The sequence below is a fragment of the Prinia subflava genome, chromosome Z (genome assembly GCF_021018805.1).
Source record: "Prinia subflava isolate CZ2003 ecotype Zambia chromosome Z, Cam_Psub_1.2, whole genome shotgun sequence".
Lineage (NCBI taxonomy): Eukaryota > Metazoa > Chordata > Aves > Passeriformes > Cisticolidae > Prinia > Prinia subflava.
In genome coordinates this window covers 38728115-38750479 of record NC_086283.1, presented here as the reverse complement: position 1 = coordinate 38750479, position 22365 = coordinate 38728115, and the positions used below count along the sequence as shown (strand labels likewise).

Below are 22365 nucleotides of genomic sequence, written 5' to 3'. Positions count from 1 at the left end.
GGACACAACTGAGTTTAACCCTCGAAATACGGCTTCACTTCAGCCTCTGCTCACTGTGTTACACTACTGGCTTGCTGCTCATTGGTACCTTGTTATGGCGTCATGGAGTTATATATGGAATAACTTCTGTCTTATTGGGCAATAATCGCTGTTGACCTCATTGGTGTCGAACCCTGCGCTGAATTTATTCAAGGTATCTCCGTTCTGCAACCATGCCCTCACTCACATGAATTGTTGGTCTTTTGTCCTGTGGCTTCACCAGTGATTTGAAAAATACAATCTGAGTGCAAATCCCTTTTACTCAGATTGCAAAACAAGTGGCTTCTGCTCTACATGGAGGTAACGGTCAAAGCCAAATAAATTGCAATTATGAATACTGTTGATTTTCCCAACTTTCCTTTTTTCCTCAGGTCTTTGGGAGAAAAAGAAGGGGAGATGATGCCTCATCAAACTCAAACCTTTCACAAGAGAGCACATGAAGTCTAATAGTGTCAATGTCCCAAAGGAAGCTTAAGCTGGGTTAACTGCTGCTCAAAGGCATACAGAAGGTATATATGGCACATCTCAGAGAAGCTCAAATTGATAAAACTCAGGACAATCAAGGACCAGAAAGAGAAAATGATAATTTAGTAATAATACATTGGATAGGATCATGGACAACAGGAGGCTGGAGATTATTTCTCACAGTCTGTGCTTTGCTATGGTATTCATAATGAGGAATATTGTGTAAGTTAAAAAAACCTTTCAATTATGAAGAAAATTCAGTGATGAAGAAAATTCATTGAAGATAAAAAGAAATCCCCCCAGAACTAGTATATAGAATAACCTCTTGTTCAGGGTGTTCCTCGGCCACAAAATGCTGATAAAAAATTAAAATACACTTGCCCAGTCGTTATGTTATTTCCTAAGTATCTACTATTGACCTTGGCTAGAGATAGAATAGACCAGGTGGACCTTGGATATGACTCACTAGAATCTGTTGTCATGTCCTTAAGGCATAGAGTAAATTCAGATGTCATCAGGGACATACATGGTGTCTGGAAATCGTTCTGTAAGTACAGTATTGTTGAGGCAAATAACAAAGGGAAGGGTTGTTCTACTGCTCAGGGGATTAAAGGATACACTAACAACATTTCAGCAGAAGAGTTCGTTTTTCAGTCATTACTTAACTGAAATTAGTTATTGTGGTTATTCCAGCTACTACAGGAAAAGAGCAAGTTAGGGAAGATTTAGGTTAATTTACCTCTCCTATGAAAACAGAGAAGGCTGTAGTTGTTCAGCCTGGAAAAGGTTCAACCTGAGAACCCCTTCTAGTACCTAAAGGGGATACAAGAGGGATGGAGAGGGAGTTTTGACAAGGATGTAGAGTGACAGGACAAGGAGGAATGGCATCAAGGCATCAAGCTTATTTAGGTTAGATATTGGGAAGACATTATTTACTGTAAGGGTGGCGAGGCACTGGAACAATTTGCCCAGAGAAGCTGTCCCATCCATGGAAATGTTCAAGGCCAGTCTGGACAGGGATTTGTGCAATCTGGTCTAGTGGAAGGGGAGGTGGCACTAGATGATCATTAAGGTCCCTTCCAGCACAAAGGATTCTATGACTACTTGTTTTTAAAGTCACCAAGGTTGATGAATTTCACCTTTAAGGTACCAGGCAGTTGGCCGAAACAATTCATCTGTGATCTTGTAGGAGTCAAGAAGGACAGACATTGACGACTCCTGTCCAGTTCAGAAGTCAACATTTGCTATTTCTCTAATGAAACATTCGAACTCAACATTCAAAGAATAGATGCTGCAATCTTACTGCAGGATTCAGAAGGAGATGAAACTGATTTACAAGAGGGGTCTTAAGTTTTCAAAACAAAGCAGAAATGTGGGGGCAGGGAAAGTGGAAATCACAGGGGCTGCCTTTTTTGATTTAAAGATCTTTAAAGTTTGTTCATGTTTCCTCTTTCTTCCCTCTAATGAATTTACCTCCCTCCATTATTCATCCTGATGAACCTGTGTTGAGTTCAAGGTATAGCATCCATGCAGCACCGTGAGAGATGTAGGAAAAACAGCTTTTTTTATCAACATGGTGGCAAATGTAGTAGAGTCTCAAGAAACAAAGGCTTGTATAAATTTGAGATGATTATTAATTGTGATCAATATTAATAAACCATTAAAAACCCAAACTCATTCCAGCAGTACAGTCAATTCCAATGTCTTCCGATTTTTTGCTCTTTCAGTAATAATATTTCCAAGATTGAATTCTATATGTTGCATGCTGAGATTTAGGAGCTGAGATAAACACTGAACAATGGTAAGCACTGGAGTCCACACACTGACATGTAAAGCCACTTATGACAGTTTGCTTCTTTTAAATAAAATCAAGATTGAAAGTTGAAATATTGGCATATTGGCAGTTTATAAGTAAACTCTTCTATGTTATGGTCAGAAGGCAAAAGTATAAGGAACCAAGTGTTGGTTAAATTGCAGCTTTGTGCTGTTTAAACACGACATTGTCATCAGTCTTAAGACTCACTACAATTGTTATAATATGGAAAGGCACATTCAAGTCTTATTTATGTTTAGGTTGAAGGAAGCACCATTTTTCTCAGCATTTTCCTATGCAAATTGCACAGGAATATTTCTATGATATTAGGTAATTCAGTGTCAGATTTATTTGTAATTCCAAGTGGAATAGTGATGTTTGATCTGAATGCAACTATGACAATCGGTATTAAATCTGTGTTGGTTTATATTTTCCTGCATGATCTATGCAATCAAACAATTCTACAAATGTACTCTTGAAAGAGCACATCCAGAATGCCACCTCATTAAACATCTTCTTAGTGCTTGTTATATTTCCTACTTCAAACTGCTGCATTTAGTTGTGAAATGACCTTATGTAGGAGTGGAATTTTATTAACTTTTGTCTTGGTTTGGAAAGACAGGTATATGCCAGGAGCTTCTGTTGGAATGGAGAATGTAAACCCCTTCCCTCCAAATTATTATAATTTTGCAATAAGGGGCTTTCAGGCAAAGATATGGGAATAGGAGTATTTTACTTAAAATATTAAAAATACAAATGTAGTTGACCAACCGCCCCCTCCAACAAACAAACAAAAAACAAGAAAAAAATCAAACAAACAAACAAACATCCTAGAAATCCTGATAGAGTCAGAATACTGTTGGCCGGGGCATTGGAAGCAGTCCAAATCAATCCTTCTGGAGTAACAGATGTGGTTCTGTTGGAGTAGAGATGATCCTGTAGAAGGGTCCAATCGTAGCAAGATGGGTCTGGCCTTCCTCTGGGAATCCAGTGGGAACAGGCTGTCTGGTGTTCTGACTCTCAGATTATATCCAGGTAGGAATGCTTGGCTCTTCCCACTGGGTGGAGCATCTCACAATTTAATTTTATCAGTCATGTGGTGAGCCTTAACTGCTCATTAACAGGAGATATCCCCCTGGAGAGAGGATGGGTGATGGAAGAGATAAGGAATGTTGCTCCACCTGGTTTTAACAGCTGGCCTATTAACAGAAGGCACCCGCCCCCTTCCTCCTGGAGTTATGAGGAATGGGTTATACAAAAGAAAAAAACAAAACAAAACAAAACCAAAAACAAACCTCCCCAACCAGTTTCAACACATGGCAAACAGAATACACATTTTTGGTGACACATTGCAACCCAAGATACTCTTCAACCCAATGGCATGGAGATGAAAATAACAGTGAAAAGGGAAACATAAAAATATATGGCTTTGGGCTAGCTCATATGGTAGAATGTAATTGAACAGAGGTAGGTTCCCTGGCTAAGTGATGGCACATTGTTTGATATTGTTGACATAGCTTTCACCTTCCTAGGATGTTGTATGTACAACATCTCTCAAATACACATTTCTCTTTTTGCTTTCTTTTAAGTAAAGTGGGACTAATTCTGTCCTCAAGAATGTATGTGACACACTCAATGCCCAAAGTTAATGTTTTTTGCCTTTTTGCTCTCTATTGTGCTATATCCATTACAAACCTGAAGCCAGATTTACATTAATTATTCACAAGCAAGCAGGGTTAAATAAATTCCCATGTAGGATGCTCTTAAGAGACTATGTGTTACAGTTGGAGTCCAGTCCTTGATTTTGTCTCATCTAAAGTGGGAGCAAGACTCATCAGTCCTTCAGTCAGCACAGGTGATCCCTTGTACAGTGCTATGTGGTATTCTCGCAAGTGTTTAGAGGTCAGGGAAAAGACTCAGAGCTAATGGAGAGAAGGATGGTTGTCCATGGGCAGATTTACCACTTTTCTGGGTGATTACCTGAAATTCGTCTGGTATCGACACTCCCTTGCATGGAAATGTAGCTGGACCTGCAGCTAAATGCAACAAACTGCTAACTGCACTCAATTAACTCAGGGAAAGAAGCAAAGCTGTCAGGATTGGTATCCACTGAAAGTCTACACTGCTTCACTACTCTCTGAAATGATCAATGAGCAGTTCAGCTCTGCCCTGGTTGCGAAGAAGCAATGCCAGAGATACCTTGTATTTCACCATTGCCACCCTGCAGATTTCCAGAAGAGTTGTGATACACTGAAGTAAATTCACAGCTCTCAAAGCTGCGATGAACATAATCTTGTCATAAATCATGTGGCTCCAAATGTTTAAAAAAACTTCATTGAAAATGAAGAAGTGCTGTGCTATTTTGACTTTTCTACTGCTATAGCACAGTGCTGCACAGACTCTTAGACTTTAGCCATCACCATATTACCCAGAGTAAAAGAGATCAAGACTAAAAAGAGGAGCCTAAAAGGTTTAGAAATGGCAATTTAAAATAATTCAAATATTTTAACCAGAAATCCAACCAAAGAGATGTGTTTAAGCAACATGAACTGTTTATTTTATTTGAAAATACAGAAAAACGTACACATGAATTACATCAAAAGTTGTATTCGTGGAAAAAGTATTCTGAGTAGACAGACATGAAAAATTATTAGGAGCTGTGTTACACACACGCAAGACTAATCTCAAAACTCCATTTTATAATCATTTCAAGCAATATCAACAAAGACTTTGTCTGCAAAGGATCTAAAGGATTTCTAAAAGACTGAACTCTGCAAGATGAATGCAAAACAGCTCATTTAAGGTTCTTTCCACTGAATTTTACTTTTTCTTTAATGTACTGCTGAGTACATGGAACAGTGAGAAAGTAAAAATTTTGAAAAAGCAGTAGGTTAATAGGGTAGATGAAGATAGATCATTCTCTAAGAAATCTTGAGACAATGAAATATACATAACCACATTTCATAGAAACAACTTGGTTTTTAAGTTTAAAATATAATTTTCAAATATATTAAAAAATAGAAAAAAATAATACCTTAATCATAGCTTTTCCCTGTTGATTTCCATTGCAAGATTATGACTGACTGTAAACAGCCTATTTCTGAAGTATATATGTTTAAATGAAAAAATATCATGAATTTACTTGTCTGTTAGGGTCCATGGTGGTAAAAACAAACAAGAAAGTGAGTAGAAATCTAATAGAACTGCATTTCCAGTGTATGTTGCAACAGGGAAAAAATGAAAAAGACCAAGTAAAAGACACTGAGAGTCAGACTTTTACTTTCTGATGATGCCTCCTCTCAAGACTTTTTCATATGCTACATGCTGTCCAAAAGCAGAATTGCCCCTGTCCCCAAAACAGTGCAAAATGTACATGACACTGTACAATTTTCCAACAATTATTGTCTTCAGACTATTTCACAATGCAGGTAAAGACCAAATTTTCCTTCTGTTGCTAGCATATGCTGTTTCCAAGGCATCCAGAATTGCAGATGAATTTCTCAGTGATCAGTAATCCATCTTAAATGCTATGGAACACAGGCTAAAATACACTATCTGCAAAACAAAATAAAATCCCACCCAAGTTGGCACTAACTCTTTAATTCAAGATAAATAACAGAAACTACTTCTCTCCAAATAAAATAATCCATGACTACAGTGTTACCATTCTCCACTCACTTTTCCCCTTCAGATATCAAGAGAAGCAAAGGAAAAAAAATTTGGTTTAAGATGTGTAAAATTATCTAATGATTGTGGTAATCACATTTTTTTAACACACAGTCACTCATAGATACTTTTTTAAAAGTGCACAAACGAGGGTGGAACTATTTTCAGTTTTTCTTTTTTTTTTTTAAAGCAAAAAGAGAATTCAGAATGCAAAACTCTGACCCTAGGGCCATCCATGCAGTGCTGCAGGTAAATTTTTTTTCAGAAATTAATTTAATTCAAATATATTTCAGAATGGGAAGTGTCTATATGAAATTGCACAGTAACTTTTGCAGAATTAATACTCTATTTCTAGAATATTATGCAACTTTCAGCACAGATCAATGACATTGATTTGGATATTTAGTGTCTCTGTCGCAGGAGGTAGCCAGTTCTCACATCTGCAGGCAGCAACTTCATAGCCCTAAGGGGATATTTCTTTCTGAGAATTCTCCATGAAGCAGCGATACCTCAGCAGTAGTGGAACCTTCTTAACGTATCTGTTATATCCTGCTGAGAGTTTAGAGGGATAATTGTGGCTACCTTCAAGTCCCATTAAAATTGAACTCTTGCTTGAAAAGGCTGTTCTGGCTTCCTAACACAGGACCAGTCCTTCCTGACTGCTCAACATTATACACCACACCCCTCAATCCAGCAGGAAAAGGAAGCAAGGAGAACATTCCTCTAATCCAGAGAGGGAAAGAGAAATCAGAACCTGTTATCTCTTGATCTTCCATTATTTCACACCATGCTGATAGTCCTGTGATTTATGACTTTTCATGAACATCTACCAGGATTCAAATGGAAAATGTTCTCTCTGCCTACCTCACATAGCTGTGATGCAGGTTTATACCACCTGTACTATCTTGTGCTTTTTTACTTTAGGAGAGAAAGAAGATAAAAATGCATGGCCCCAAACGAAATGGCTTTCTGAGTAGCTTTACACCGCTCCAGTGAAGAACAGAGAACAGGCAGACAGTATAAGATTTGTCTTGGAATTGTCTAGCTAGTCTCACTTGGACAGCAGAAGGTATTTCTTCTTTATAGAATGTCCCACTGCACTTTAGTAAAAAAACCTTGAAAACAGAATCAAGCCAAAAAAATTTATCTTCATGCCAGTAGCTCCAAGCTTTATGTGATTTTCATTCTGAAGTGAAAAATCAATGAAGGTGGGTATGTGAAAACGTCAGTGAGCCCAGCCTAGGCATGTTGCATATTACAAAACAGAACCAGCCAAGACCTGACTGGTTTTAAGTTTAATTCTATGGCAAAATGACAACAGTTTTGAATTTCTAACACTGGTCTCTAAAATAACAGTTCCCATTCTTACACAGGCTTAGTCTTATACTTACAAGCATAATTTTTAACAGGCTATGGAAAGTAAGCATTTACTTCCCAGAAACTGTTAGAATGCCGGTTGTTATCTAAATTTATACATTACATATAGAGTAATTATGTTCATGAATAGTAATGATGATGACGAAGAGATGGTGATAAGGAGCAGATATGTGAAAATAAATGCCTGCTCCTCCAATTTATATATCAGATGAGCTAAAATGAAACTATTATCTTTAGGGGATAACTTTGTTAATATACATAATTCTTTACAATTTATTCCATGTTTGAAGATAAAGTGTATCACAGTCCAACGTTCTTTACAATACTGATACCATAGCAGTACTGATGTCATCACTTCATAGGTATGCAACTCAAAACACATTTAGTAAGATGTCTTTAAAATGAGAAAACAAGGGAACACAAAATTTGGTGAGTCTCATTAAGCCTTGTAGGTACTCACCTTGTCTGTTTTCAACTCCATTGCAGCAGAGTAGACTTTAATGTTTTAATACTTAAAGAGGCTTAAAAGCAATATATGGACAGACCTTTTAGTGGGCCCTGCGGTGACAGGATGGGGAAATGGTTTTAAACTATAAAAAGACAAGTTTTGGACCGGACATAATGAAGACTTCTTTTTTTATGAAGTGGGTGGTGAAGCTCTGGCACAGATTGCTCAGAGAGCTGCTAGGTGCCCCATCCCTGGAAACATTCAAGATCAGTTTGGGTAGAGCTTTGAGCAGCCTGATCCACTTGGAGGTGTCCCTGTTCATTTCAGAGGAGTTGTACTAGATGATCTTTAAAGGTCCCTTCCAAAACATTCTATGGTCTGCAGCTTTGCCCATCTCATGAGAGCTTTAACAAAGCATACTCTGAACAGGACAGGGTGTGGACATAACACAAAAAACCAGTGTAGTCACAGGTATCTCCCACCTGTTCTTTGCTGTGTTGTCTTTGGTAATTCAGTGGGAGCATAGGAGCTCATGAGCTCATAGGAGCTCATGGGAGCTCAGCTGTGTGTCACACCTTTACCTCCCTGAGCTTTATTCTTTTCTGCAGCCACTCAGGACACAGCTTAAACACCTGATGCCCCAGGATAGGAGACCCCCTCAGCCCATGGCATCTGTACTCTGTGCAAAGTATTTTAGATTTGCTGGGCTGGGAAGGGATGGCTGCAGGTTGGGCAACAGAGGAGGAAGAAGGAAGTAACAATGAAGTTGCGTCAGAGGTGAGGTTAAACCTCAGTTGCTGTGACCCCTTCATATGAAACACCTAAAATGTGTGAAAGCAGGGAAGAGGTGGAGTACCACCAGGGTGTCTCTATGCAATGTACAGGAAGACAATTCACATTGTTTAGCAGCAGGTCTGCAAGGTTTAGCCGAAGGTCAAACTTTGCATGCTGAGACCCAAAACCACTTTGGAGATGTGGATTGGCACAACTGCTGCATCACAGTGCATATCCCAGCAAGAAATGGTACCTGTGGTTTCAGTAAAGACACAAAAGAATTTGTAGACAACAGCAGGAACACGCTCTTGAATGGGGTCTGTAGGTCTTTATTATCCTCTGTCACAAGCCTTCCTCATATTTTGGCTCTATAATATACAGGAAGAGCAGTTTCTCCAACCAGGCTGTGATGGATAGACCTAGCAGAAAGGAAATACAACAGTTATAATATATTATGAAATAATTTAAAATTTTTAAGAAAAGATCAAGGATTTTATTCCACTGCCCTTAACCAATTTCTTGATATTAAATCATATTAAGTCACTGTTATTTTCGAGTATTTGGCATTTTCTTCTAGACATTGATGCTCATTGGTTTTAGCATCCTGAAAAATGTGCATTGCTAGTTCTAAACTCCATCTCCTCTATAAAAAATGAGGTGAGATAATTATATTAAGAGCATTGTTTAGAAAAAATGTAGCTGTAGCTTCCTCCTATGTGCAGATGTAGAGCAAAACCACCATTTTAAATAGACCTATCATGTGAGGTGTTTGACCAGAATATGTATAAATAATATTTTCATACATGCTTTGCACATATGGAACATTAAGACAGTCCAGGGATCTCAGTAACTCTCAAACTGTGAGCCCGAGTGACAAATCTGTGTACATTTCATATTTTATTAAATATTTGTTTTCAGACTAATGCAAATAACATCTTTGCATTATGTAAGTACGAAGCCTTGTGTCAGATGGAAGTAAATCAAGGAAAACTCCACTAAACTTAGACCAAATCATAGCTGTAATAATACAGGAGTGCTTGCATGTTTATATACACCAACATCATTAATTACTCCACTGAGTTTTTTCTACTCAGTCCCCAGGTGATGTATTGACTCTTCAGAAGTTAATCAGCAAGTTAATCTGGAAGATTTATATCACTCTAAGACTAAGATCACTGTACTTTGGACTTACTATTGTAAAATCGTGTGACTTGGGCAAGTATCCAGAATACATTCAGAAAACATGTACATAAAACAATTAGAGTTTTAAAGCTGGCTTCTTGGTGAAAGCATACATATTAAGTTAATTAAGAACACATGGAATCTCATAAGAGGGCCAGGTCAACTTATTTTTTCTCATGAGAATATAGTAAATAAGTCACACAGTCAGACAATATCAATACTAATTGACTAATATGTTCTGCAACTGCACTGCGAGTGTCAGGAATCTGCTCTCTTTTAAACAAGATTGGTGAAAATTTATTGTCTTGGTTTGAAAGACAGATATCTGCTAGGAAGGGGCAGGACCTCCCTAGAGATGGAGAATTCAAATCCCCTCCCTCCAAATTATTCCAATTAAAAGGAAAATTAAAGGAGCTTTCAGGCAGAGGTATGGGGGTAGGAATAACAGTTCTTTACTAGTATATATGACAAAACGACAAACAAACAACAACTACAGCATCAATAATAAACAGAACCAAGAACCTTGAGGGCTTTCTTTTACAAAAGCCCAGAGCAGTTTGATCTGGGTGCCCCTGCAGGACTCCGAGAGGCCGAACTGGAAGGAAGGAAAAAGTCCCGGGCTGGTGGATGAGATGAGGAGCTCTGCGCTGGCAGCTGGAACAGCAGGGGTGTCCCGGCAGGGCTGGGCAGTGCAGGGCTACAGAGTAGCAGGAGAGCCTCAAAGGTCCGAAGAAGCAGCGGCGGTGGGGGGAGAGGCTGGAGAAAGCGAGTTCAGGATTCCCGGGTACACAGCAGATGACGATAGATTTCCCAGGATGAGACAGAGGCAGAGGGCAGCCTGACCGTCCTCCTCGGCGCTGAGAGCAAGAGTGCCTCCCCCTCCCCCAGATCTGTCTTTTTGCCTTTCCCCAAAGCTCATCATCTCTCCCGTCTGAGGGACACTCCCAGGGACTCAAAAACAATAGGTGTAGCTTCGTGCTGCCATATCCCTTAAGCACTCTTTTTGTCCTGACTAAGTAGTCATTAAAGCTTCTTGGAAACTTATGGGAAAAAATTCTGTGAGAAGAGGGAAAAAAAAAAAAAAAAAAAAAAACCAAACCAAATCTAACCCCCAACATTTATTTAAGACCGTTTTAGCTGCCTATTTTTAGGCAATTGAATTCAAACACTTTGTACCATCACTTTCAAGTAATACAATTAATATGTTCAAATTAACTAAAAACTCCTATATCCTAATTGTCCTAGTCACATCCTTATCTATTTACACCAGATGGTTCTGTAAAACCATCAGACCAATTAAAAACATAACAAAACACTTTAAAATTTTTCTTGTATCTGTCCCTACAAAATGTAACCTTAGTATAACAAAAATATCTGTTGAAAAAAGCAAAAAATTACTTATGAAAAAATTAGCTTAGAAATTGCTTTTCTTGAAATTCTGTGTATTATATGATCAAAATGAGAATATGAACAGAGCAGAAATTTTAGAAAAAACTGTAATAAAATGTAAATTAAAACTGCACATGGTTTACATTTACAGATTTGAAAAGGGAAAAATATCACTCTGAACTTAAATACAGATCCTTTTAGCTCTTATGAAACTTCTTGGAAGACTGAAACCTAGTTTTTTGGGGTGTTTTTGCTTTCCTTAGGTCTGCCTTTTTTAATGTGAAACTTACATGGGTATCCTGCATCTTTGAAAATGGATCACTAACTGTCTAGCAGATTCAGTTACATCATTCCACAAAAAAAAAAAAAAAAAAGCTGAAAAATGGCCACTTTACATTTTTCCTTGTTAATATGAGATTATATAGTTGTTCTAAATTTGCAACTGCATAATTGCAAGTATTAAGCCAAGTTTTAAAATTCTTTGTTATTTTCTTGTTACAGATGTCTGTACAACAACCATCTAAATTAACTTCTAGACACCGGTAGAAAAATTTGTTCTGTTCCCTTACCTTTTGAATACATAACATCAGCTGAGACCTTTATCTAATGGGATGTTAACAAAAAAAATCTTATGCAACATTTACCACATTTTGTTTATTAACTATATTTTTCAGTGAGTAACAAATGCTCACTCTGAACCTTGTCATTAGGATGCGTCTGTCTGAATAAAACTTTCTTAAATTGCCCTAGCATTGTTGATAGGAGTGAGAAATTCTAATATTTACTATTTCCATGCTTTGTTATCACTCAATCACTACAGGAACACAAGTACTGGCTTCCTCGATCTTTCTAGTAAAACAGAACACTATTCAATAGGCAGATATATGAAATCAATGTGTGGCTCAGAGGTGGGTATAATTGGAAAAATTGGGGGTTTTTTACCATGAGAGGATTTACTCAGCGTCTTATCTACTGACATCTGACAGGATGCACCTGTCTTAGAGGGGAAAAGATCTCTAGCACAGGAGGTAAGGAGGCCAGCGACAGAGCTTTTAACTACCTTGGCAGGAGGACAAAACCACTCTCACCAGCGAGGAGAAATGGGTTGCTGTGCCAGAACTTGAGGAAATGAGCACTGATTGGATCCCTCAATCTGCTCTAGGAGGTGTTGGCTACAATGTACCACACCTGAAATGTTTCTGCATTGTATGTACCACATGCACAGAGCATGAGGAACGCACAGGGCATGAGGAACGCACAGGAGGAGCTCAAGGCTTTCGCTGTATCCCAGAGATTTGACATCACTGGCACGAGTGAAACCTGTTGGAATGAGTCCTGTGACTCCAGTCCTGTGACTGGAGTGCCCTGTTGGATGGTTCCAGGCTCTGCAGGAGGGATAGGCAGGGCAGAAGAGGCTGGGGTGGCACTGCATGTAATAGAGGGGTCAGTGTGTATGGAGCCCACAGTTGGCAATGGCACAGTTGAGAGCCTCTGGGTTAGAGGCGTTAGATGACCATGTCCCTGTGAGAGTCTACTCTAGACATCCTGGCCAGGACAATGACGCCAATGAATTATTCTTTGAGGAAGGAAGGGACACTTCCAAGTCAACTGCCTTTGTCCACATAGAGAACTTCAACTTGACAGAAATTAACCGAGGTACAAACCGGGACAGAAGATTCCCAGCATACGTGGATGACAACTTTAGGGAACGCATCCTAAGGGAGACAGCTTGGAAAGACATCCTCCTTGATCTGGTGATTGTGAAAGGATCTTGTGAGCAAAGCGGAGACTGGCAGATGTCTTGGCCACAGCAACCACGAAGTGATCAAGATTAAAATCTCTGTTGACAGGAAGAAAAGTGCCAGCAAAACTCCAACCCTGCACATGAGAGAAGCAGGCTTCATGCTGCTCAGGAAACTATTGAGTAAAGTACCCTGGGAAAATGTTTTTGCAGTGCTGCTTACTTTTTAAATGTTGCCTTGTAAGGGCACAGCAGCAGGAAATTTCAAAATATCAGAAGTCAAACAGATGAGGCAGAGGCCAATTTGGCTGAACAGGAATTTTCTTTTGCAGATAGGCAGAACCAGAATGTCTGTGCCCAGTGAAAGCAAGGTTAGGTTGTCACTGAAAACCACACAATAAACTCTCCAATCAATTTGTTCGGTTAGAAAGTTGACACTTCTTTATTAGCAGTGCTAGAGGCATGTGGAATTCTCCTGACAGCATGGATGCTCAGTAACCTAAAAGACCAGTCTATATTCCTGAAACTAATACATATTCATCACATTTCCAGAATACATGCCTATATGTTAATTTTTTCTATGGATTTGTTTGGGTATGGATGAGGATGGTGACTTCACAAACACAAGGCAGAGGCATTTAATGCATTCTTTGCCTCTGTTGTCAACGCAGTTGATGAACCAAGGGGGTCTCAGTGCCCTGAGCTGGAGGACCATGAACTTTAACATCCCATAGTCTGCACCCGGGATGGGGCAACACTGGCTATGTGTACAGACTAGGGAATGAGAGGCTGGAAAGCTGTGTTGTGGAAAGGGACCTGGGGGTCCTGGTCAGTGTCAAGTTGAACACGAGGCAGCAGTGCCCTGGCAGCCAGGAGGGCCAAGCCTGTCCTGGGGGGCATCAGGGACAGCATCACAGCCAGGCAAGGGAGGGGATTGTCCTGCTCTGCTCTGAGCTGGGGCAGCCTCACCTCCAGTGCTGGGGGCAGGTTTGGGCACTGCAATATAGGAAAGACATGGAGCTATTAGACAGCATGCAGAGGAGGGCCATGAGGATGGTGAAGAGTCTGGAGGGGAAGTTGGATGAGGAGCTTGTCAGCCTGAGAGGAGACCTCCTTGGGGTCATCAACATCCTCATGAGAGAAAACAGAGGGGCAGGCACTGATCTCTGCAGTCGCTTGACCAGTGACAGGACTTAACAGAATGGCATGAAGCTGAGTCAGGAAGGTTTAGATTGAATATTACGAAAAGGTTTTTCATCCAGAGGGTGTTTGGGCACTGGAACAGGATCCCCAGGAAAGTGGTCACATCATCAAGCCTGACAGATTCAAGAAGTGTGATTCTTTGAGTGTCCCGTGCAGACCCTGGAAGTGAACCTGATGATCCTGAAGGGTTCCTTGAAATTCAGCATATTCTATGATTCTATCATTTTTATCTATGAAATGCCAGGGCTGGCATCCTGTGAGGAAACAAGAAGTTAAAAATATTTTGATGAGAACTGTAGGCCATGCCTACACATTTTCCATAATTATTATTTTCTTAACTTGGTTCACATCACTAATTAAAATGAAAGTTTCATGAAAGTACCCAGTTGTTTATTTTTGTTGCTTACACTACCCTACCACACTTTTAGACAATAAAAAGAAAATTTACAATATTTTGTGATTTTACAGATCAACTGAACTTTTCCCCATTCTTATATTTGTATAGTAATTCCTGAAACTGCTATATCTTTATGTGTCTCTCTGAATGAAAATGAGTTGAAAATAAGGATGTCTTCTTAATTTATTCATAAAATACATTTCATTTTCAAAAAAATTTTTTGAAGCATCACTTTTAAATTTTAGTTGGTGACTTTTTCACTCCTTCCTAATTTACTGCCTGCTTTCTGATGGGTTTCCTACCTGCATTTCAATCTATTCTTGTTAAGAAATATTTACAAACTATCATTTACATATACTTTGTGCAAGCACACTAGAGATATCTAATTTCAGAATACATGAATATAGCTGAAAGGATCACTAAATCTTGCAGAAGAAGTTGCTAAACAAGTATTTTTAGAAAAACATCACTAGAAATATATCTGTAGCATGCACAAAAGAATTCTGGGCCATTTATTCATGACATAATAGATTTGCAAATATCCCAGCTTAGTTGTATGAAGGAAACAATCCTCCAAAATTCTAATCACACAATAGTTTGGGTTGAAACAAGCCTGGAAGACCACCTGGTTCCACCCCTGTTGCCATGGGCAGGGACACCATCCACAGGATCATGTTGCTCAAAGCACCCTCAAATCCAGCCTTGATCATTCCAGATGTTCCACGCATTAGAATTGCACAATATACCAAACAACAGAAAGATAACCATGTCTATTAAAGTGAAAACAAAACTAGAAAAGCAGATGTCAACATAGCCACTTCTTGGAAACCTGCTGCTTCTTTAATTAACAAATTCTATCTGGTTCAGTTGTCTTATCTACAACTTGAAAAGTAATCCTATAATCTTTTTGAAGTAGTCTCAAACCTACTGCACCCAAAAGACACATTTTCTCAGATAAGATGAAAAAAAAGCCTGGAAACAAACCCTCTAAGGGTTGATAATCCCCATGGCCAAACTATTTCTGGCTATTCCTGAATGTTTTAGATCATCTCTGCATGCAGAACCACAAAATCCAAAATGATATATGTGGTCAGAGGATTAATCTACATTTTACACAGTCTGAACAAATTCCAGCAGAAGATCTCGCTAAAGTGTCAAGTGAGACAAATTGTTATTGTTTCCAGCTACATCCCTCACAGGCTGTAATATTCTTTACCTGCCTCTAAGTGGCAATATGTAAAGTGTTCTTCCCTCTAAAAGGCAAAATTTCTGTAAAACTGTAAAAATTGCGTAAATCCCTGAGTCTCTTCCATCTGGCTAAATTCTGGTCAATCAGCATAAAGGAGGGAAAAGTCCTGATAGGATTGTCAGGTTGCCCTGAAACCAAGTCAGATTAGATCATCAGAAATGACTGATCACTGAAATTACTTGAGTGGCAAATTTGTGCTGTTGTATAACTATTTATATGCTAATACCAGAATGACCAACACTGTCCAAAGGGGACTAATCCCATTGCTCAGTCTTTGTGTTATGGGGACAACAGAGCTCTCTGCTTTCACCAGGTCTTAATTTTTATATTTTTAAGGAGTTTTCTCTGAAATTTCTGTACAATAGCATCTCAGAATTATTTGAAGGTAGCAGAAAAGTAAAATGGTTTGCAAAGTCTAACCTGAAAAAAGAGGATAGTGCAAAGAGGAGTCTGTACATTAGACGGATGGAAATTTGGCACCAATATTAAAGACAGAATCCTGAAAAATATTGTTTTTCTAACAATAAAGATGTCACATTGTTAAGTTAGCCTGAAAATAGAAGTTGTCTAGTCTTCCACTTCTTTTTGAGCTGAAAATGCAATGCATTGTCACTTAGATGGGTGCCATTATCACAAGGCTCTTTCTGACCTCCTGGACTAAATGATAACCCAGATAGCAACAAGCTCCCCGACCAAATTCACAGCTTCATTTTTTTAGGCACACACCTGAACAACAGGTATGCAGCAGGTGTAAGCAATCTCCTGTTACCCTAAAGTACGGTGTTTAAAAATCACTCAACAGAAGACCAAAACCTGTTTTCTAGCTGAGGAGCAGGTACCATCAGAAAAAACTGTTTACTAAAACAATTGCTGCTTTATTTATTCAAGAGATGGTCAATGATGGTGTGTTCAGTATGGGATGGAAAATGACAAAAAAGCCCCATTGTCTTTATTAACTTTGGAAAACTACCATTTTTTGCAGCTTTTCTGAAAGTCAGATATTCCATGCAGTTCAATTGATGTTTTCTGTATAATTTCACAGAGTGATGGGCTAGTGTGAGGAGCCGATTTATCTTTGATTTGTCTCAACACTGGTTGTCAGAGGCACATGGGGCAGGGGGTGCACACGCAGGAGGCAGCTAGGAGAAGATGAAGGAAAATCTTTTCTCTGGGGGGACTTTACCTGGCAACACCTCCCATGGGGCAGGCGGGCAGCAGGAGACACTGCACTCCCCAGAGACACTCTCCCAGTCAGACGGGAAAAGTCCATGGACCCACCCATGGACTGCAATGGAAGGTTGGACAGGGCCCGTGGTCTCCTGTCAGCAGGCAGACTTTGGGAAGAGCCAGGGGGCTTAAAAGCAACTCCACCACAAGCTTTCAGGAGTTTTTGAGTTTTGCGCTTTTTTTGCTTTTTGGCTTGGCGACTGGGGCTTTTTAGTGACTCATCTTTTGGGCTTTCTCAGTCTTGGGGCCTCTTGGCCCTTGTGTTTTCGCTTTGGGTCCAGCGTGCGATGGCTCGCTCACTCCTTTGCCCTGGTCCCAGCCTGGTTTTTGTCCTTTTTGAGGAGGCCCCAGCCTACCTTTGCCTCTCCTGCCCTCGCTGTCTCTTGCTCGCCCTCACGCCTCTCCTGCCTCCCTGTGTCCCTGACCGCCGCTCTGTTGCTTCACGCTCACGTCCCTGCCGGAGCCACCTCCATCCAACCCCGGCCGCCTCCGGCCCAGCCCGCGAGCGCCATCCCCGCTGCGACCCTGTCCAGGGTTCCGGACCTCCCTCCGTGTCTCGGTCCCTCACTCACCCTGTGTCCGGCTGCCTTGGCCGCGGCAGCGCTGCCGCCGGGCCGCTCCTCCCCGAGCGCCGCCGCGCAGCCCCCGCCCCGCGGGCGCCACGGCACGGCCCAGTCCCGCCGGTGGTAACACCCACTGCTCTTGTCTCCCCGCCCTCCCTCTCTATCCCCCCCTTTTTCCTTTTCCATTTTTCTCCCTCCTGCGCTGTCTTTTCTAACCCTCTTTAGTAGGATAACACCCTTTTTTTTTTTCCCTTGTTTTGTGTTTCATTATCGATAAGCGGTTCTCAGAGACAACGTTTGTCTCAATTGACTTTGTTTTGTTCCTTACCATCTATTTTTAAAAGAATTTCTCACATAGTGAGACGAGACCTATAGTGGACGAGACACTGAAATTGGTGGCAGCAGTGGGACTGTCTTAAAAAAAAAAAAACAACACCTTGTATCTGTTTTAATCATGTAGTGTGTGTTTTGGGGAGAGATTTCATTTGGACATTAAAGAAAAAAAAAAGAAAAAAAAAAAAGTAAAAAAAAAGTTTGACCCTCCCCTGAAACCTAGCGCCTGCAACTGATCTAACACGTCCTCTCAGAAACTGTTTTTTCTCTTTGGCAATTTGGAACTCATTACAGTGTGGCCCTTTATGAGAAGCATTTCGCCCTGTTCTCTGTAACTGCTGTGGTATTTTAAGGTATGTCCTCTCAGAAAGTATTCTTCCATGGAGCAGTTTGGGACTTTTATGGTGCAGCCCTTCCTGAGAAGGGGACATTTTGGCCTTTTCTGTAACTCAATGTGCAGCTGCCTTTGTGATTTAAGGTGTGTTCTCTCAGGAAGCACATGGGGCATTTGGGGTAATTTTTAAGGTGTGGCCCTTCCTGGGAAGTATAATGCCCCATCTCGGCTGCCAGTTGCCTTGTTGCTGTCAGGTGAGTCCTGCTACTCCCTGTGGGGAGTGCTATTCAGGGCGCTTGGAAGTTTTTATGGTGTGATCCTCTTCAGGAAGCTATTCCGCCCCTTCTCTCACAGTATGTGCTTTTTAAACAAAATAAAACAAAACCCCACAACCTTTTGTGTGCTTTTGGGGGGGTGCTTAGTTAGGACACTTAGAGATTATAAGGTGTGACGCGCCCTGAAAGTTGTTTGGCCGTGAAGACGGTAGCAACAGATATGAGTGGTGTAAGGGGAGAGTGGGACAGAGAACCACCCGCCCTCTTACTGGATTTCTTAGAAGGTTTTTGAGCAAGACCCTCTGTGTCTGGATTAAAGTGGGCTAGGGACCACTGGCACAGCGTCCAAAGTGTTACAGAGCAGGTCTTGGCTGTGCGGGCGAAAGCAAACCCCAGGCCTGGGAAGGGGGAAGCAGCGGTGTGTGCCGTGTGGGCTGGCTCTGAGGGCGCTCCAAGGAGAGCGTGCACTGAGCGCCCGGCGGTGCCGGGAAGCCACAGCCATCGCATCTCCACAAAGTGCACATCCACTGCATTGTGGACTTGCAGAGAAATTTGGAAGAGAAAAAACGCAGAATGGCGCAACCAGCTGGTGGCAGGTTTTGGGGGACGTTTTAGCTAGGGATGCCGCTGGTCCATGCACTGCTGCTCCGTGCACCCTCCGTCTGGGGGCTGCTGGTCCCGGAGCCACCCAGCTCTCCCGAGTGAAGTCACGGCCAGAGCTGTCAGTCCCGCAGAACTCGGAAGACAGCCCGAAGCAGCTGGCTCCGCGCTCCGCACTCGCCCCTTAATAAAAATGGAACACATGTACGAAAGCGATCAGGATCAGTGTCCCCTCCTAACAGCTAAAGAGCTGCCTTTCACAGCTCTGGAGCTGGCTAAACTGAAGAGGGAATTCGGCTGGCACCCTGGCAATACTGAGTGTCTTTCGTGTTTCCTGAAGCAGGGGAGACCAAATGCTGCTTAAGGAGAAGGAAGCAGAAAGTTACTGGGGTCCCGGTGTTTTACTCACATCTGGAGGCTACCGGCGCTGTGGTCTTTGACCCAGAGGGCTGCATATTGGGCTGGTGGTCTAGATCCCTTGGAGAGAGGTGATCTCCTCACTATAGAAAGGACTACGGACCAACTACTGGAGTTTGTCCATAAGGCAGCCTGTCTACAAATGATGTACAATCTCAAGCTACTCGCTTTCCGAGAGTACCCCATCTCGCTCTCTCGGTAGAAGGCGAGGGAATGGCTTCTCTAATTCAGGAGCTTCCTGACTCTCTAAACCTGATGGCAATTCAGTTGCAGGGAAAGTTACAGGCTTTTGTCCCCTTAAAGAGAGTAATTTCTGCTCTGAGAGGTACCACCTCCTCCCCTGCAGGGGGAACCCTGGCTCGGGGAGGAAAGGTGAGGGTCTGGGGAGATGTCGCCTGAAAATTAATCAATTTTGTTCAAAAATGCGGTCCTGTAGAAACAACAGTAAGCTAACCACAGATTTGTGTGGTGAGTCTGGCATAGCCCCAGACTCTGATCCAGGATTCCTCTCTGCTCCAGTCTAGGTGGAAGAGAGCACCCACGGACAAGACAAGCTGTATGGGGGCAAGGTTGGAGGAAGGGAATCTTGAAAAGAGTGATGGGTGGTCTCCCCACAGACAAATTGGAAAAGGTGGTGACTGAATGGCCAACTAACATGCCCAAAAAGACCAGGTATGCTGAAGTTCTCTAACATTTCCCACTAATCAATCTATGTGGGGGAGAAGGTATGCTAAACTGAAAGGAACTAAAGTGGGTAAACTAAAAGCCCTGTCTCCTTTTGGTGGGTGGGGGAACAGAGGCTGGTTTAGAAAATATAGGATCCAGTAACACATCTCAGGGTGGGCCAGGGATGTATTATTTAAAGTACAGTATGAGACCACTTCAGTGGTGTCGTGTTTAAGGTGTACTGTTGGTTTGGCAGAAGAAGTTTGATTTGTACTCACATGCTGATTTGATCCAGAATAATTTTATTGGCTTGAGGAATTTAATAAATTTAGGAGAGGATGGCATAACCATAAAATTCTAAAGCAGAAGAAAACTTTGGAACATCTTTGATATGTGAAACTCATCTAAGATACCTTGCTGCTTAGCAGTTTTCATATAGTGAAATATCATGAAATGTCTGCATTGTCAATCCATGGAGGTTTGTGATCTGTGTTTTCAACACAAGTAAAAGATATATCGTTTTGCCATTGTAACTTAAGGTCCCAGACAACTATTTATTGGCAAAACTGAGGATGAGCAATTAAAAAAAAAAAGTCTGGGAGAAAGAATATTGTGTACTATCTTTCCTCGATACTTGAAGTTTATGAAATTGTTGTTTGTGTAATTTCTGTACCATTCTGTAAGCGTGATTAAATGAAAATCAGAAAAAAGAAAACGTAGATGTTCAGAAACATAGTGCAAAACATGGACATTTCTCTCTAAAAATTTGGGAACAAAATAAAAAAAGAAGGCAATGTTGAGTATGAGGGTGTTGAATAACAATTATTATTGTTGCTATTATTGTTCTGAGGACTGACCAACATGCTGGACTGCAGTGTGAAGCCAAAATCCCTTCCTTTTACAAATTAGTGGAATTAAAGTCACCCGCAATATCACTAAAGATGAACTGGTAAACCTAACACAGAAGTCCAGCAGACTTCCTTCAATATGACAGTGAGCAACCTGAGATTGCTGAGAAGAGATATAGTGTGCATCTGTAAGCTGTGTAGTTCTGATGTTATATGTAAGAAATTCAAATTGTTTAGACCCTTTTTATTCTCTCTCTCTCTGCCTCTCTTTCCTTTCCCATTTTTCTTCCTCCTACTGTATCTTCTCTAGCCATCTTTAGTAAGATAAATCCTTTTTTTCTTGTTTTGTTTTTCAGTATCAATAAACAGCTCTCAGGTACAATGTTTGTCTCAGTTGACTTAATTTCATTCCTGACTAACTATTTTTAAAATAACTCCTTGCAGTTCCCCACAGTGGAACCTGACAGCTAGTCTCAGCTAAGGCTTACTAATTTTTTCAGGAAATCGCCACTAATTTTAGTGAATCAACTGATAGATTCAATTAACACACTTAGCATTAAACCAGAAAACTTTGTGCTGTGAACAGAATACAGGTAACATATTAGTCTTGTGTGGGGAGAGATAGGATAGAATTAAGTTACAGGCTGTGGGGCATGCCTGCAGAACGCCACAGCAGCACAGAGAGGCTTGTCTCTGCCTGACCTTGGGGAAAGGAAATGGGATGTGACAGATGCCCTGAGCAGAGAGGAGAGTGCTGGAAGCTGCCAGACACCTGAACAGTGCATGATCCCCCACAGAAGGACATTAGGAAAGCGTGTTGCTGACATGGCTATGTGTGATAGGTAAGAATTACCATGTAAGGAAATACTGTATCTTAAAGAACTCTATAAAACCCGTTTGTTTCTTTGAATAAAGGATTCAGATTCTCTGCCAGTATGAGTCAATACCTCAATTGTTCACACTCTTGTACTTTGAATTTTAGCCTAACTTCTAGTGTTTCTGGAAAATACAATATACTTGCAGTATATCTGATGTATTAAATCAAAATATTTTGTCATCTAAATCTATGAATACTGAGAAATCTATGCTAGAATTTCGCCATGTTATTTATCAAGATGTTAGAGGAAGATAAATTAACTTCTGGAGCCTGTTGCTATCTAAGAAATTCCTCTCTTATTGTATAGATTTTCTTGCACAGAATTATTTTTATTTAACTTTTCAAAGTGCATTTCTAAACCTTAAAAGTGAACAACCTCTCTCAAGGCAATGGTAATGTTATCAAGATAAACTGTAAGAAAATAAATGGCTTATAAAGAATTGAATTTTCATTTTATGTCTAAATTCCACCACATATACACA

General features: G+C 40.7%; 1 long non-coding RNA gene and 1 pseudogene across 2 annotated transcripts; one reads left to right on the top strand and one right to left on the bottom strand.

Annotated features, from left to right (window-relative positions):
* Positions 1-3031: 3031 nt before the first annotated feature.
* Positions 3032-17651, bottom strand: LOC134564336 (uncharacterized). Of its 2 annotated transcripts, none has more exons than XR_010083517.1 (4): positions 17543-17651; positions 10287-14351; positions 8836-9001; positions 3032-5872 (listed from the first exon to the last, which is right to left on the bottom strand). It is a non-coding gene; the product is annotated as an uncharacterized LOC134564336 (long non-coding RNA). The 2 variants fall into 2 exon arrangements; XR_010083518.1 differs by having other exon boundaries at positions 12818-14351.
* A 32-nt stretch (positions 17652-17683) lies between these two features.
* On the top strand, positions 17684-20434 carry LOC134564335 (uncharacterized; annotated as a pseudogene).
* Positions 20435-22365: the final 1931 nt, after the last annotated feature.